This window comes from Triticum aestivum, chromosome 2D (assembly GCF_018294505.1).
Source record: "Triticum aestivum cultivar Chinese Spring chromosome 2D, IWGSC CS RefSeq v2.1, whole genome shotgun sequence".
In the NCBI taxonomy this organism is placed as follows: Eukaryota; Viridiplantae; Streptophyta; class Magnoliopsida; order Poales; family Poaceae; genus Triticum; species Triticum aestivum.
In genome coordinates, this window is record NC_057799.1 from 605,116,574 (window position 1) to 605,121,980 (window position 5,407).

The 5,407-nt window shown below is 45.3% G+C and overlaps 1 pseudogene; it reads left to right on the top strand.

Annotated features, from left to right (window-relative positions):
- Window positions 1-398: 398 nt before the first annotated feature.
- Window positions 399-2,781, top strand: LOC123056031 (disease resistance protein RPP13-like; annotated as a pseudogene).
- Window positions 2,782-5,407: the final 2,626 nt, after the last annotated feature.

The following is a 5,407-nucleotide window of genomic DNA, read 5'->3' on the forward strand; positions in this document are numbered from 1 at the left end:
TGAGTCGCGTGGCAGATTGACGAGGAGAAAGAATCGGGAGCAATCAGTTGTGGCTTGGTCCTGTGCGTGCATATCCAACGTTCTGCAGACTTGGTTGCTACTCAAAGTGAAGCTAGCCGGTTGAGTAAGAGTCGGAAGTAGTTGTGGGGTTTGTACGTGCGTCTGTGTGCGTGGAGTTAGCGGGTGAGTGGCTGGGTGTTGGCTGTGTAACACTGGCTACTTAAGCCCATGTATTTGCATTGTGTCAGGTGTGAGAAGAAATAGAGAAAAGGCAAAGTTGTGTGTGCCAAGAGTCTCTGTGCGTATCTTCTTCAACCTCTAGACTTGTGTTTTTGTATCTTTCATGTGTGAGAGTCTTCTTCCTCCTCCGGCTGCGCCAACATTTGGTATTCAGAGCCATGGTGACTGAAGGTTCGCGCACTCCGTCGCCGGGTAGCCGCCGTGTCTCGGCCTCGCCGGTGGTGCGCCGAGGCCGGAGCCCGACGCGGCGTGGCTGCCGCGAGGTGGTGGTGCAGCAGGAGGTCGTCCACCAGGCCAGCAGCACCGTCGTCTACCGGCCGCTGACGGCGACGAACTACTTCGAGTACATTATTGAAGCTGCAGAGTACGTGAAGATGCGAAGCAGGCTGAAGAAGGGTTTTATGGGTGCCATCTCAAGGTATGCTCGTTTGCCGAGAAAGTTTGTTGCCCTTCATAAGGTTGATGTTCAAATTCGTGGTGTAAGGCGTAAAATCAGTGCAATTGAGAATAGCATGTTTAATTTAAATATTGCCAACCTCAGCATCGATGAGTCAGAGGATATTGAGGATAATGTGCTTATCCCGCAGAATTTTGTAGATGATGTTGTTGTTGGTTTTGAGGATGAGTGCAAAGAAATAGTGGAAAAGCTAGTTGACCAAAAGAATGAAAAACTTAGTGCTGTCTCATTGGTAGCCATGGGTGGAGCAGGAAAGACTACACTCGCTAGAAAAGTGTACAATTCACCTAGAGTTAAAGAATACTGTAATGAATTTGCTTGGGTGACTGTATCCCAAAAGTTCAAGGGCATTGATCTACTAAATGATATTCTGAAACAAATAACGGGGGCCAGTTATGAATCAAGCAAGGCAACTGATCAAATCCAGGAGAATGAGATCGGGAAGAAGATCCATGACTTTCTATTACAAAGAAGATACTTGTTGGTTCTTGATGATGTGTGGGAGGCAGACACTTGGGAGCAAATAAATAGAGCAGCTAAAGTCTTTCCAGATACAAATAATGGCAGTAGAGTACTGTTAACCACACGGAAAAAGATGTTGCGCATCATATTGAAATGCCAACTTATGTTTGTGATGTAAAGCTCATGGATGAAGAGAAATCTTGGGAGCTTTTTAAAAGCAAAGCTTTACCATCATACAGAATGTGTACATGATATGTAATCCTGATAAGTTTGAAGAAATAGGGAGAAAACTTGCAAGGAAGTGTGCTGGCCTGCCACTTGCACTTGCAGTTCTTTGGGGGTATCTATCGAAGAATCTAAATGTAGAGGCATGGTCAGATTTACTTTTGGGTTGGACATCCATAGAAGAAGTAGAGGTGGTTGGACACATACTAGCTCGGAGTTATAATGACTTGTCAAATAAGAGGCGCAAGTCATGTTTCCTCTATGTTGCTTCCTTCCCGGAGGATTATCCTATAACTGTGGCAGATCTGATTGAACTTTGGATAGCTGAATGCTTCATTCCACATACAACAAGTCATACAATGGAAGAAATGGCACAGAGGTATGTTACCGATTTGGCTCAAAGAAACTTGGTGCAATTTGAGTTTGGAGTAGCAGCTGATTATATGTCAATCCAAACAATAAGGATTCATGATGTTCTACGTGATTAGTGCATAGAAGAAGCAAGAAGAGATGGTTTTCTCCATATCATGGATAAAACTACAGGTCAGGCTGCCTTTTCTCCTCCCTTTTTTGAGATGTTCCTCCCCTCTACATATTTACTAATTTTTTGACAATCTCAATATTTGGCCTTTTGCTTAACCATGTATGCCGCTCAAACAATTGTAGGCCAAGCTGGTGCATCATCTTCTGATACCATGACGTCCTATCGTTCTTGTTTTCATAATTTCTATGATGATCGGATTCTCCAGTCAACACCTAATCTCCGAACATGGATTGGTTTTGGACTTTCAGAAGTGTTCCTTCCGAAGCTAAGGTTCCTGAAAGTTCTTTACATAGAAAATTCAAGCCTCAAGAATTTGATGTTAATTCCTGGGTGCATTCACCTAAGATACCTTAGGTTGAGAAATTGTCACACTGTTACACTTCCTTCTTCTATTGGACAACTCCTTTACTTGCAAACTATAGATCTGAGGGGCACATCTCTTGGCAGAAGTTTACCAATCACCGCATGGGCTATCCCTTCCCTAAGGCACCTTTACCTTGATTCTGGATCTTGTGGAATCATTAAACAAGACCCGATGCCACTCCTAGAGAAGCTTCCATGTCTTGTGGTGTTGCATCTATGGAATTATGGGGGCCCGACTATGCACTGCTCTGCCCAAGGATTCCCTCAGCTGCAAAATCTGGAACTTCATTTCTTTAGTACCGAGTGGACGATAGAGGTGGGGGCAATGCCAAGGCTCTCCAACCTGAACCTTCTGAGTTGCGGGATGCACAAGCTCCCCCAGGATCTGCTGAACCTGCAGTACTTGAAGAAGTTGGAAACTAACCGCTGGCGGCTGAAATTTGACAACACATGGAAAGAACTGAAAAAGAAGGGATGCAAGGTCACTTAGCTATGCCCCTCCCCACTCGCCTTCTATTCTTTGGTGCTTTAGTTTGAGTCCTTTTTGCTTTCAGAAAGCAAGGTGTTTTGTATTTAGAACGACAAAAGAGCTTCTGTTTAGAGTAAATTGGAGTTTCCCTCTATCCCTGCCATGTTTGTTTGGAAAACAGATAATACCCCGCGCGTTGCTGCGGGAATTTGTAGTTATGTATTGAAGGACGATTTATTTGCGAGAAATAGTAAAACCTATGAAAAGAAATATAAAATATGTTTATTGAACCTTTGAATGATACTAGAAGTAAGATAAATTAATATATTGCATAGTATCGCCAAATTTGCGTAAATTACAATGCATCACCAACATGAAGACATGTAACATATATTTCAATGCGATTTAATAATTCGAGATAATATAATTTTGTTGTTTATTAAAGTGATATTAAAGTGCGTCAGAGCAAGAAACAAATAAATTTCATATTGACTAGCAAGCCTTACAATCTTAATGCGGCAGGAATTAGCTTGCATTCTCCACCTTGATCCACTTACTAAGCAAAAAATAACCAGGGTATACAAAATGTGATGGTTCCGGAGTACACGTATATATACTCCATTTTACTACATCTTATTTAAGCGTCTACCAGCAAGCATAGACCAATTAAACTGAAGGACAATGAGAATAGGCCATACCTGAGCCTCTCGGAGAGGAAAAAGAACTTTTAGGCTAGGATTGTTATAGCACTAAAAGAACAATCCAGTAGTGATACAGGACAAAGCTTCGTTCTAAAAGAGGCTTATCTACCACACACAAATCTGAATGTCAAATCAATATTCAAAAAATGAAAAAAAAACATATCTGAGGAGATTGAGACCAAGGGGCTATTCGGCAGTCAACTGCTCCCTGAAATTCAAGGATCTGCAGAGCACCTGTTCCCCCGCTCCGTACTTTTTACCTTCAGCTCCGCCAACTCCAGGAGCGAGAGCGTGGAGTCGGAGGAATGCCGAACAGGCCTCAAGGAGAGCACTCACCTCTGGCGCGGATGACGTTGGACCAGGATTGCGGTGGTGGCACGTGCTGTCGTCCGGTCGACGGCCAGGCTTCGAGCCGGCAGTAGTGCGGGTGTCCCGCTGCGATGACCCGTGAAGGCTTGGACGGTGGCGCTGCAGTATGGAGAGAGAGAGGGGGAAGATGAGAAGAATTGATGGAGATCGGAAGTGCTGTTCTGCTCCCCCTAGAGATTGATTTTTGAGGGAATCGGTGGAAATTTTATTGGTTCTGGGAGATGAATCGGTCGAGCGGAAAGGTGCCATAGCACCCGGGTGTCTAGGCACCCTTTTATCTGGTGCGTCCGGTCATTTAATGATTCGTGCTGAAGCTTAGAGAGCAGCAGCCCACTTGCACTGTGATGTTAATTAAGCATGTGATTTTCAGACTAGAACGGGGTCGTACCTAGGCTGCAGGAGACAGACCTACTCTGGCTGCATGTCACGGACAGCAGCGAGGCATGCTAGGAGCTCAGGCCATGCTATACTGTTTATGTTTTTGTGTGCATGTGATGTAAGTACTGGTGAAAGGACAAGACATGAGGCATGCGGGAGTATCATGCAGCGTGTCCCTTAGTGGGTCCAACAAACGCTGCCTTAGGGCTCTCACATCAGCTTCGGTTTTTATATCAAATTTCTACCTCCTCTCCTTCCTTCGTCACAGTTAGCAAAATTCGTCCGTAGGGTATCACTGTTCATATGAGGTATAGATTCCCTATTTACTAGTCTCCACCCGCGATAAAAATATACAGACATGGAGAAAGGTCAGAGAGAGAGAGCAGGTTATGAGGGAGAATCTCGTCTGTCTTGCATCCAAAAGCTACGAGAGAGTGTGCTGCATTGATTTGTGTGTCTGAGTCAAACAGAAAAGTCTGTATTGCGTGCATGTAGTCATGTGTGATAGGACGTAGCGGTCAGGCCCTTTTTCCTCCATCGATGAACAGTGAGTATGCTGCCCACCATCACACGCTTAGTGAAGCACCGGATGAGCTAATGAATTCCATTTCTACAGAGCGGGGCGTAGATCTCTATGCGCAAGATTCTGGACCAGCGGTAGTGATAAGAGGGTGCCTAGGCACCCGGGTTCTAAAAAACCAGTCTCAGATTAAATTGGTTCAGGGAGATGAATCGCGGTGGCCACGTCTCCTCCGCTGTGAGGAGTACCCGGAGCCGAGGAACAGGATGGGGAAGTGGCTCCGGCCACCGGCGAGGGAGGCCGGCAGCGGGAGGAGGAGGCAGAGTAGAAAAATCGTGAGGGAGCTTCTCTGGGTCTGACAAGGGGCGTGGGCCGTGTGGAATGATTGGGAACAAATTTTCGTTTTCTTTCAGGGAAAAGATTTGGTCAGACCTAAGGAGGTGGGAACGCATGATTTCGTAGTCAAAGCTCATAGGGCCAAATGCTCTATTTGAGTGGGCACGAACACACACAATTAAGGTTCGAAGAACTTCTACTTCACGCCTTGAGGATTCTATGACGCTCACTCAATGGTGTTGTGGCGATTGCAAGCAATCAATAGACGAGGAAGCTAGATTATGGATCCAAGAAGGCTGCATCAGAAGGAAGAGTAGGTGTTGCTATGCCGTTGGGTGGGACT